At 41.2% G+C, this 12739-nt stretch overlaps 1 protein-coding gene across 3 annotated transcripts in view; it reads right to left on the reverse strand.

Moving 5' to 3' along the window:
• Nucleotides 1–12739, reverse strand: part of MUSK (muscle associated receptor tyrosine kinase) — a 90659-nt gene that overhangs the window by 73030 nt on the left and 4890 nt on the right. The window contains exon 2 of one of the 3 annotated variants that reach the window (XM_039343459.1): nucleotides 1659–1864. The exons of 1 other annotated variant lie outside the window; for it this stretch is intronic. The gene's annotated coding sequence lies outside the window, so the exon portion shown is untranslated. Of the gene's footprint in view, nucleotides 1–1658; nucleotides 2274–12739 lie in introns of those variants that run through there. One more of the 3 variants, XM_039343460.1, reaches the window with a different exon arrangement.

Consider the following 12739-nt stretch of genomic DNA (forward strand, 5'->3'; position numbering starts at 1 on the left):
TTTGAAATATTGTGTGCCCTACGCAATAATAACAATTCTTAGCAGAAACAATCTGGAGGAGATTGTTGTTCCATTGAAATCTTTAAGGGGCTAGACAAAGTTCCCATTTTTAGATATGAATCGGCCTATTTTCCATTAGCACTTTGAAAGACATATTTCACTTAGTATAAACATACACAGACCCACAATTGATAACTACACTCAAAATATTATGAGTTAAACATTGTATGCTTAAATGGGAGTTTTCAACCCCAGAACATGTAGTTAGGAAGGACTGTGGAAGCAAGTAGTCTCTTAACTTTTGGGGCTGATAGACAATGAGTAAATGTTGCATATTTATACAATGAGGCTATAGTGGACTACCTGGTGGATCCCAGCAATCATTGGGATTCACTGCTCTAATTGCATGGTTCTACTTGTATTTCTAACCTACAGATCTCAGGTTAGCCTTGCTACTGTGTTTCCCTGAAAATAAGACCGGGTCTTATTTAATTTATTTTTTTTCCTCCAAAAGAGGCACCAGGCTTATTTTAAGGATAGGCCTTACCTCACTTCGACAGCCCCACCCAGCCACTTCTTCTGGGGCCGAAGTTTGGCACCTGTATTCGGGCCTGTATTTTGCAGTCAGGCCTTTCCAGAAGGCCTAAGCAGCCAAGTACTAAGTTATGGATTCAATCCATAGCTTGGTGCTTGGCCGCTGAGGTCTGGCATAACCGAGCTATGGACCGAGCTATGGATTCAATCCATAGCTCGGTTCTTGATTGCACAGGCCTTCCAGAAAGCCCTGTGAATGAGAAATGCAGGCCTGGCTGCAGAAGAGGCCTTAGAAGAAGTGGGCTACCAAGGAGAGGCCTGGCTGCAAGGTAAGTGGGTGCGGGGTGGGTGGGGCAGCTCCACACCCCCACCCAGCTTGATTTTCAGGTGTGTGCCTCATCCCCAAACTAGGGCTTATTTTTGGGGTAGGACTTATATTAGGCCCACCCCCCAAAATCAAGGTAGGGCTTATTGTTAGTGTAGGCCTTACTTTCAGGGAAACACAGTACTTGTCCTCCACTGCAAGTATAGTTGTATTCTTGCCTTGGTTTGAACTATCAATGGACATTTAATGAAAAAATGAGGCTAGACATTATCAAAAACAAGAACAGCAAGAAAAAAGGAATTACCTTCTCTGTGGGCTGGTTTTTTTTTTGTTTGTTTGTTTTTGCAGAAGTAGTAAACAAATCTGCATCTATATTATGTCACTTCACATTGCAGGTGGGGTAAATGTATGATTTAAAGTATCTCTACAGACAAGAGCCTAGTGTATAAAACTCAAGAACATAAGAGAGTGTGCAAAGGATTGAACTTGATGACGTCCTATTGTAAATCACTTCCAATTCTATAATACTATGAAAGACCACCAGAAATTCCTAAACATTAGGTTAGACTAGGAAGTCAAGAAAACATTGAAGAAGACAATGAGAAATAATTTCCATCGTATTACCTGGGGAAAAAATGATATGGATGTGTCCATATATAGTTATCAGGAAACAAGGAAACTCCGCTCCATAAAATCTTCACTTTTTGCAATCCTATGCAATTGGGGTAATAGAAACTAAGGCCTTGGGGATCAGGGGGACAGTGTGGCAGAAAAAAAAAGTGTCATAATGATAACCTACCTCTGAAATTCATCCTTGAAATATTATTACAGTGACTCAGAAGACAAACTTCTCAAGCTGCAGTTGGTAATGAAGGAAAGAAAATCTTGGCCTGGCGACATGCAGCCCAAATCAAACACCAAACAGATTACATAGCAACAACAAAAGCAGCTGCAGACTTATTTTGCAAAGGTTTTTGTTTGGTTTTAAGAAACATAAAAATAAACCTGAGGAGAGAAAAGACAGGAAAGTGACCATATTACAAACATAAACCAGGGTAGTTCTAGTGATTATTTTACACATGAGGGAAAATGCATTCATTTGTTCTTGTTTATCAACACAACAATACAAGCAGGCTCAGCATCAGACAGTGGAGCAAATCCTGGGGCTTTCGGGGCTTTGTGGGGCTATATCTGCTAATGGTGGCCTCATTTATTATTTACATTTTAAAAACCATAGTTTTTAGGATCAAATGCTGTGGTGAAAACCTGACTATTTTGAAGATTCCCTATAGCCCTCTGAAACTTCGTATGGGAAACACAGAGACCTCCAAAATTTTTACCAAATATGTAATTTTTAATGTGATATAAGGAAATCTATTAAAGATGTGCAAAACCAATCAGTTCTTCCTGCAGAACATGCCTGGCAGCTCCACAGGAGGGTCAACCATTTCCCATCAATTAATCTTTCAAACTAGGAATGATTTGTGATATTCTGAATGTGGTGTTTGGGGCCAGAATGTGTTCAGAACACCACAAATACTTCTGAATTGGAGGATGAACTTCTGGAAAATCACCAGACCACCCCAAAACAGTGAGATCAGCATGATCTGAAAGGAAAAAAGCTTCCAGAATTCCCTGAAAGCCTTGATCCTCTTACATATGTTGATCTGGATTCAAAGGAATATCTGTTCCAAGAACCTTTTGTTTTTCTACATCTCTGATGTTAACTTAATGAAATTAAATCGAATGTAGTTGCTATCTTGCTCTATCCTTTATATTTCACCCAAAAGCCTTGTACCAGAAAAGGACAGATATATTCACATCTGAATGGGGGTTGGGAGTTTCCGGTCTCTGTTCTTGCACAATATTCTATAAGACAACTAATAAAATAAGCTCTTGTGAATCCCTCATGAAACAAATGGGGCTGATTTCTGAACTTTTCTCACCAAAGTCCTTTTACCTGACTTTTGCACAATGACTGAATTTCAATCACTTCAAAAAATACAGTCTGGTAAAACAAAGAGAGATAGCAACTCATGTTTTACATTTGTATCTGGGATTGATGGAAGAGAAACTGAGGCAAACCTCTACTGGAATTCTCCTGCAATGGAAAGAAGCAGTCCATGGAAATGGGTAGGTGACCAAAGATAAAGAGTGAAAGAGTCTCTGTGGATTTAACTCTTCTAGTCGTTGCCAGCTATAGGGGTGGTGCTCATCTCTGTTTCAAGGCCATTGAATCAGTGCTCGCCATGCAAGGTCATGGGATAAGGTCCAGAGTCAAGGTCCACAGGGCAAGGCAAGTCCATAAGACAAAGGCACAAGGCAAGGCATAGGCAGAAGCACAAGGCAAGGCTGAGTATTTTCAAGGCCAGGGGACTGCATGCCAAAGCAAATAATTATTCCCGACAAAGAGAATCTCCCGGCCTCTTCTTAAGTCAACCCAAGCCAGGTGTTTCTTGTGAGGAGGAGCAGGTTTGGCCAGCGAAAGCTAAAGGTAGGAATTAATTCTGCAGGAATTAATTCTGCAGTAAAACTCCTAGGCCAGACAATTTACATGAGTATCAAAAAAGAAACATCTTTAACAGCAAGCCCCATATTTCTGCTCTTAAAACAAACTCTGTCTGGGTACTGGTTAGATGTCTTAGTGGAAATGGAAATGGGAAAGGAGGAGGAGAAAGATAACCATCTAGTTTTTTTTCTAATCACACAGTAACTTTAACTGCAGGCCATGTCTTCAAACTCAGAGGAGCATATGTCATTGTATAATATTCTTTTGATGCCCAAATCCCTTGGTTCATAACTAGCATGATGAAGAAAAATTAAATTAAGAATCAATGTATACCAGTATCTCTCAACAGAATTAGTGTTTTAAGATTCTGTAAATGCAAATTAAAATTTGCTTTCTTTGTATGGGCATGCATGATTTAACTTAAAATAATTTATTCTTATTAATGAATTAAATATGGAGCCTTCTTTTCTCCCAGGGAGTTTAGGTTGAAATCATTAGCTATTATAATAATTTTTAGTGATATGTTTATCATAGGGACTAAATCCACTATTATTGAAATATTTTCTTGGCTGAATGACAATGAAATTTGACAATATGTATTTCATCACATTGTTTTTCTTGTTGACTCCCACTGATTTCAAATGTTAGGCCTAATATCACATTATTGTGCTAAATGTGGAATTACCCCTCCTTTTTGCCTTGTTCGGTGTGGGTCTGTTTCAAAGAACTTACAAAATAATTGTATAAATGTTATTTTAAAGGCACAGCAGCTGTTCTCTTCCACGTTGATGACCTAGGGTTTACTGACTTCCTTCTAAAAGAAGTGCATCTGGGGGTAAGCTACAAGCTAAATTTATGCCTATTTTTAGCCAGGATTTCCCTCTGTAGTAGTTGTAATAGACAAAATGAATATCTTTCCTCATGTTGTGCTTATTCTAGATTAGAGGTGATATTATGCATAAAATCATTGAATTTAACCCCTGGAAGGAATCATGGAGATCATCTAATCCAGTGGTTCTCAACCTGTGGGTCGGGACCCCATTTGGGGTCGAACGACCATTTCACGGGGGTCGCCAAACAAGGCTGTCCGCCATTTTTCCCCCCTTTTCTTTGGCCACGCCCCGGCACCCGGTGATGTATAAGTGGTTGGGGGTCACCACAACATGGGGAACTGTATTATGGGGTCGCGGCATTAGAAAGGTTAAGAACCACTGATCTAATCCAAGGGTCCCCAACCCCCGGGCTGTGGACCAGTACTGGGCTGCAGCATGCCTTCAACCGGTCCACACAAACAAGCAAAGCCCCATCCACGGAATGCAGGCAGCACACAAAACTATGCCCTCTCCGGTCCATGGAAAAACCTCTCTCCACATAACCGGTCCCTGGTGCCCAAAAGGTTGAGGACCTCTGATCTAATCCAACCCACTTCCCAGTGGAGGAATCTCCCCACTATAGTGCATTAGTTAGCAAAAGAAAGTATAGCATATAAACTGAGAATGCATGAAACTTCTACATTTTTTAACAATTGAGTGACAGTGTCCAAGGAGATTTTGAATAGCACAGAGGAGGCATCATGGACATCATTGTCATATTCAGGGTAGGTCTAATGGCTCTCTGATAGCTGAAGAGCCTCAATAGATACATACATTCCTAGCTAACTTCACAACACAGGAGTGCTGCAGCACTGGAATTCTGCAGCTGGGTCAACTGATTATTCTTTGCAAAATCTCTCATTTCTTTTTCCTCCCATCTGCTCTGCACTCTCAGTCTCCTGCTGAAGCCACAGCGCTTGCCTCCATTTCGTATGTTTTTAAAAGTAGATTTTTTTCATCCCTTGAATAATAAATCCAGCAAAGCACAAGAACCAGGGATTGGCAAGAATGATAGGTTTCGACTCCCCCATGGTGCTGCTGGAGGGAACCCAAGTTAGCGAACATCAGTGCTATGAAGATAACAATAACAGTAACACAAGTCAGTGCAAAAATGCTTCTTGGAATCGAGAGGGGAGTAAAGCTGGCAGCTGTATGGAATGGACCCAGATCTTCCTTTCTTGATGCTTTGGGGCCAAGCAGCTGGAAGGAATGGTGATGTTTATTTTTCCCTTGAGTTTCTGGTTGGCCACAATTGGAAACAGAATGCAACTCCATCTTCCAAACCTCCAATTTTGATGAATCTCGGTGCCATGATCCATGGCTGATGGACCGTGAGATTGTTAAAGTAAGTCCAACAACTTAAGAAGACAATAGACTGGATACGCTAGATTTAATGACATCTTGGTCTCCTCCAGCAGGTATGTTCTTCTGTAATTAAATGCAGTATCTAGCTACACTTTCAGTGTACAGCATACACTATATGGCACTCTACGAAGTCTTGTAGCCAAAAACAGACAAATTCATATCCTCAAAGAGCTTGGAACATGAAGATCCTTGGGGATACTAAAGCAACCTGAACTAGCTTTAGTCAGCCTGCCCCTTGTGAAATAAAGGAATAATACTAAAAATAAACACATTAAACTAACCCAGGGGCTGTGTTCTCCTGCTCATCCTATTTCTCATCACTAGGGACTTATCACCATAGTTAATGGAATGTGTGGATGACCTTGGAAAGAGAGGAAGGGATGCAGCCTGGGAAAAAGTTGACAAGAGAAGCAGGAGCCCCCAAAGGTTTAATGTTTAGAAAGGGAAATTTGGGAAGGATCCAATGGTGGAAAAGGAAGTTTGTACTTTCAGATGTGCAAGAGTCTCTTTATGTAGCCTTGCAATAACGTAGAAGTACTTCATTTTCTAGTTTACCTGGAAGGGCTGCATTGACTGGAGTGAAAGAATTAGAAAATGAAAAACAATCTAGCATTTTTACAATCCTCCCATAGTTAAAATTCAAGATTCCTCTCTGGGTTATTTTTTTTTTCCCTTCAACATTTCAGACCCTGTTTGGGAGGTGAGAATATGCTCTACAGCAGGGGTAGGCAACCTTGGCTCTTTTATGACTCGTGGACTTCAACTCCCAGAATTTCTGGGCCAGCATGGGAGTTGAAGTCCACGAGTCATAAAAGAGCCAAGGTTGCCTACCCCTGCTCTAGGGCTTCCTGCCTGAGCAGAGGGTTGGACTAGAAGACCTCGAAGGTCCCTTCCAACTCTGTTGTTCTGTTAATATTTTACATCAGTCTTGCAAATCTGAAAGTACAAATTTCCCACTGCCACTTTTAACTGCTTGATCCATTAGGATGTATCCTTCCTAAATTTCTTTCTCTTCCCCTCATTCCCAAAGGTCATCCACACATCCCATTACACATAGCCTCCATGCCCTGACTCTGAGACGGCCTCTTACCTTTTACAATCCTCAATCAGAACAGCCCTGCACAACCTATGGCCCACTAAGCAGCCTTCTACATGCCTGTGGCAAAGAATCTAATGTCACAAAACAGTGCCAAGAAGGATCCACTGCTGCTGCTGATGCTGACCTCTGGGTTTCTGCAGCCACTTCCATCCTAAATGACTGAAGCCTCCTTTCCTTATGGATACTGCCAGTTCCATTACTGCCACCATAATGCTGACTGCTAGAGATGTGATTGGCCGCCAGTTATTCCTTTGCATCCCATGTTTAATTTGAAGGTATCAATCTGGCTCTTTCTCCGTCTCTAAGTTGTGCACTGGAGCCTCTTATCTCATTGCCAGTAGAAAGCTGAAGCTATCCCTAATGATTTACGAGAAAAGTGTTGTTTTCCACCCAAAATGCAATACAACCTTTATGTGGATATTTTGTATCACATGGAGGTGGAGCCTAACAATCATGAGGGTTTCATATGGTCTGCTGCAGGATTCCCATCTGGCCGTGGGACTCTGTTCTTCTGCCCTTGCTGCTGGGGAGAGCAGTCTTTGCCAATGCAGCCATTCCACATAGAATTTGCTTCTTCTAGGTCAGAAAAAAAAAAGTATGGAATCATCTCTCCTACTTTTTCCCACCCCAGAACAAGCACGTGCTTCACATGGACTTCTTTCCTTGCAGACAATAATTTTGCCAGTCTTGTTGCCAGAGGCTCAGTAGAAACAGCACTATTTGGGGCTGTAGTTACGGAAGCTCTGTGCTTCTCATCTCAAGGAGGAAGTCAATTGGTGTGTTTGAAGAAGCCCATGTGAGGACAAAGCAAGGACTTGCACAAAATAAGGACTCACTCACACAGCCATAATCCAACCACAAAATGGGTTGCTTACTCTTTGTGGGAGATGTGTCCTCAGCACTGTCTCCATCTCAGGGTCAGCCTGCTGCTGACTGAGGCTGAAGCTGGATCAGAATCATCCAGCAAGAAATTAAGAGTTTTCCAATAAAAATTTAAGCAAACCCTTCTCTGTTAAATAAATAGGGACCTGTAGTGCTTTAGTGGCCAAATGCAGGACCACTCACTGCCATCTGGCCATAGGGCTCTGTGGCATTAGAACAGCGGTTCTCAACCTCTGGGTCGCGACCCCATTTGGGGTCGAACGACCATTTCACGGGGGTCGCCAAACAACACAGTCCGCCATTTTTTTCCCCTTTTCCTTAGCTGTGCTACTCCCTTTTATTCTATTGGCTTTTGAAAGCCAATAGAATAGACTCTCTTGAATAGACTTTAATTCTATTGGCTTTCAAAAGCCAATAGGAATTGTCCAGGCTGTCTGCCCTGCTGAGCCCACCAAAAGTCCCATTCTGCAAACGGTGCTGCAAGTTGTCTGCAGCGAAGGTGAGCTGTCTGGAAGTTTCCACCCCTCCCTGCTGAGCAACTACTAAAAATGTAAGTAAAAGAGAGCCAGGGGTGGGAGGTGGGAGGCCAGCGGGCGCAGGGAGGGTTGCTGGCGTGCGTGGGGCCCAGCGGGTGCCTTACCTCCCTTGGGCTGGGCCAGCTGGTGGCCCAGCCGGTGGGAGGCCTGCTCCGTCTCTGCCGCTTGCCAGCTACGCCTCAGCCAGCGCAGGGGGCGGCACCACGCATGCGCGGCACTCCCGGGCAGGGAAAGTCCTCAACTTACGACCGGTTGGGTAGTCCTCGACTTACGACTGGTTGGGAGTCGCGACATTAAAAAGGTTGAGAACCACTGCATTAGAACAACTGGACCACCCTTCACCACCACAACCAAAGTTTTTGTTTTGCCAGGAGAAGATTGACCTTGTAGAGGTTTGTATGTTTCATCAGTAAACCATAAAAAATGGCTCATTCTTTGTCCTAGCTTTGGCATCCTATGTTGTTTGCCTTTTTGTCTCTTTGCCTTGCATCAACATTGCTGCTTCTCTGAGCAGCTACTGTGATCCTCCAGAAATACCCTCTTGTCTTCCAGATCTTCTAAGTGCCTCCTGCTGCCTTAGCACCACAAGCTGCTGGCCAAGGCCCTGTGGGGGATAGAAAAGACTGGGGTGGCAAGAGGGGGGTGGCATCCGGAGCTGCAGCTACAGTAGCACCAAGCCACCCGGGAAATGGAGAATCAGTTAGCTGCCGCTAAGGAAGCTTATGGCTGACACGCAACGCCAATAAAGTCTCTCATGGGGGGGGGGCAGTAAAAAGAATTTTTATGGGGGGAATGCTTTCATATGTTCTTCCTGTGCTGAGGAGGGAGAAGAGCCCATTGCCAGGAATGTGGGAAGGACCCCCAATTTATGGGGAAACCCAGATCAAAACTAAAACAATAGCAAGTTTATAATATGGCTTTAAGAGAGTACCATATGATTATAGAAATACTTGAGGACCAAGCTATTTCTTTCTTTATTTATTTTTAAGAAGGGAAGGATGAGTATGCTATATAAAATGCCACTAAAATATATATATAGGAAGCCTACGGTAAACGGATTTGAAACCATTTACAAAGCTAGTCCAATCATAAACATATGAAGGGAAATGGAAGCCAAATCCCCACATTTGGCACCAAGAATGTTTAAACTATGTCAAGTGGTATGCAGGCATGCTCCTGCTCCATTTTAAGAGTCTTGGTAATAAGAACACACTGTTAAAATTCATTTGCGGTTGAGCAGCGTGACTCAAGGCCACTTCTAAGATTGTTTATCTCAAGATGCCTCATAAAGAAGATTATGTGGTGTATCTTTGTCAGACCAAACTTATGTCCTTGGCAAAAAAGTTGATTCTAAACAAAAGTCATGCTAGAAATAAATAAACACCAAGATGAATTCTGGCTGTAATTTTAACCTTGCAGATCAAGTTGGGTTATGTAGCTCCATTGTTCTCCATTCCAAAGTGGCTTCCATTTTTCTCTTTATTTGCTCTTTTTTGAAATTGCTTTTTACAGCTCCAAGTACAATCTAAATGGATATGGTTTAAAAATATCACTAGGTAAAGTCATGAATTAAATTGGTTGAACCCTACAGCACTTTCTAAAATAGGGTAAGAAAACCTATAACCTCCCTCCTCCAGATGTTGTTTCTGGAAATTGGCTACAGCACTGGATTTGGAAAAGTTGTAAATGGGAAATTCTCCATCTATACAGTCTGCAAGCTGCATGTAGGCCACTATAAAAAAAAGCAGACCAATTTAACAGGAAAACTGACTTTTACTATGAACTTAAAGCCCATTCATTTCACTGTTCCGAACTGAGGAACAATCATCTTCTGGCTAATAAATCCTCTTGGCAGAGATGAAATTTGTTTGAATTCTAACCATGAGATTACAGTACATATTTCATTGCCTATTAGTGCCCAAGCACCATTTCCACAGAAACTTCAAAAGGACGCAGTAATATACTTTTTTAATTGAAGGAACTTATTATAAGATTCCCCCATAATCACATCAAGGAGAATCCTTAGTCACATTGCATTATTTATCTCTGTCTCTGTTGGAGAGACTCTGTTTGAAAAATGAGAGTGGAACAAAAAGTATATAAATAACATTAAAATAAATAAAATATCTTGACTTGACATATTCATTCATACTACTAGTCTGCTGAAACCACCATATAAAACTATCTATTTTAAAGCAACCAACCTCTAATAAATCATTGCAATTAAAGTTAGAATAGAATAGAATAAAACTTTATTGTCACCTTAAATATACACTAATCAGCAAACATTCAAATGAAATTTTGTTGCATTCAGCTCTCAAAAAAATACCATTATGCATGTACCCACATACATACACATATATGACAGAAAGAAGCATCACAGTCTAGTTTGAATGTATACATATACATGGCAAAAAAAAAAAAGAATCCTAAGAATTTACAAGATGGATAGCATAAGGAACAAAGCTGTTACAGAATCTAGTAGTCCTGCTATAAATACTTCAAAGCCTTAGAAAACTATAGAAAATTAAAAGCAGCTCTGGAATGACTGATAGAAATATTCATTGAAAATGGATCTCCAAATTCAATCCTTGTGATTTCTTCTTCAATTTCCCTTACACTATTATTTCTATGAAAATAAGGATAGCAGAGATTTCAGAATAGCAGAAATGGTCCTGTTTTCAGAAGGCCAAGACTATTTTACAAATAGTCTGGATTCATATTGGTCAATATTTTTACATTTTTTTCCCTACAAAGGTATATTTCAGGATCATCATGAAATCCCTCTGCAAGCACGTATTGACAATACAAAAACCTGGATGCTAAAGATGAAGATATGAAAAGCAACCCTTGGTAATTCTAAAACTTTGGAAGCAAATTAAAACTCGCAAGAGTGATTGTGGGTGCACCAAGGTACACCCATGTGTCACTTATCCTCCGCGAGCTGCACTGGCTTCCTGTGGGTCTCCGGACGCAATTAAAGGTATTGGTTGTCACCTTTAAAGCCCTTCATGGCTTAGGACCAGGTTACTTACAGGACCACATACTGCCGCATAGTTCCCAGAGACCGGTGAGGTCCCACAGATTGGGCCTCCTTCAGGTCCCATCGGCCAGACAATGTCGGCTGGTGGGCCCTCGGGGAAGGGCCTTTTCTGTGGTGGCTCCGACGTGGTGGAATCAACTTCCCCCGGAGATTTGAACTACTCCCACCTTGCCGGCCTTTAAGAAAGCTATTAAAACTCTCCTGTTCTGGCCGGCCTGGGGTTGATGTCCCCGGGGGGGGCGGGATTCGATTGGGACATGCTGTGTGAATGTATTCATTTTTAATTGCTATATTTGTTGTTTTAATTTTGTACGCCGCCCTGAGTCCCTAGGGATTGGGTGGCATATAAATTTTACTAATAAATAAATAAATAATAAAACTCATTATGGAAATCATACTGAATAATAATATCTCTTGGGTGTTATTAACGGGTCCAAGATTGTCTTTTTAACCAAGCCCCATTTAAGGTATAGTTAGTCCTTGGCTTATGACCATTCATTTAACAACACTTCAAAGTTACAGTAGCTTCAGAAAAAGTGACTTATGACCTGTCCTCAAAATGACAATCATTGTACCACCACTGTGATCATGTAATCAAAATTTGGATACTTGGTAACTGGCTTGCATTTTTACAAGGGCTGTGGCGTCATGCAACTTTCCCAGCTGTCTTCCAAAAAGCAAAGTCAATGGAGGAAGCTAGATTCACTTAACAACCGCACAATTCACTGAAGAACTGTGGTAAAAAATTAACATAAAATCAGTTCTGGTTACATGATTTGCTTAATGACCTTATCGCTTAGTGATTGAAATTCCCTTTTTAGTCAAGGATTACCTATGTTAGTCAAGGATTAACTTTAGAGGCCGCTCCCAACATAAAGATCTGTATGCTTGCCTTTAGTTAATTCAGTCACTTATTTAATTACCTTAAATTTAAAAAATAAAAAAAATATTTGCCTATAGGTTCCGTTGAAGTCTTGGCCTTGAAAAAGACCTACAAGCTTTTTTTGTTGTGTGTCTACCCCAATCAAGGTTTATAAAGACCAACGTGAACACCAGATGTGTTACATAATTTGCTATAGTTGTCAACGTGTTGGACCTGAAGTGGGGGTAGGGGGATTCTTGTATCTGGAAGGCAGCCATTTTGAGGTAGGCTATACACTAAAATATTCATATTACTGACCTTCCCATTCCAGGATCAAAAGTACTTCTGCTAAGAAGCCATAATTCATATGGTTTGAAGCTTCTCAGATTATCCTAGGTCTACAGGAAGTACAGGCTCAGCATTACATCTCAGATTTCTGGTATTAATATAGGAATGCATGCTTACAACCTGTCAAGCTCTGGCATGCGGCCAAGATTAATGCTGTCCTCTTATGTTTCAGTCGTAAACATTTACAACTGGCACAAGTCCCATTAACTCTACTAAAATTTGATTCCAAGCAAGTAAGCTTAGATGTAGTTTTAAGATTACTTCCAACTGAAGGATTTCTATGATTTCACAATAATTGAATAATTATAGCAACCAACACATGCAAGAAAGTCTAACATTATGAATTCAGGAGCACGGCAATAGG

This window comes from Crotalus tigris, unplaced genomic scaffold, assembly GCF_016545835.1.
Source record: "Crotalus tigris isolate CLP2741 ecotype Arizona unplaced genomic scaffold, ASM1654583v1 scf7180000017854.1278166, whole genome shotgun sequence".
Classification (NCBI taxonomy): domain Eukaryota; kingdom Metazoa; phylum Chordata; class Lepidosauria; order Squamata; family Viperidae; genus Crotalus; species Crotalus tigris.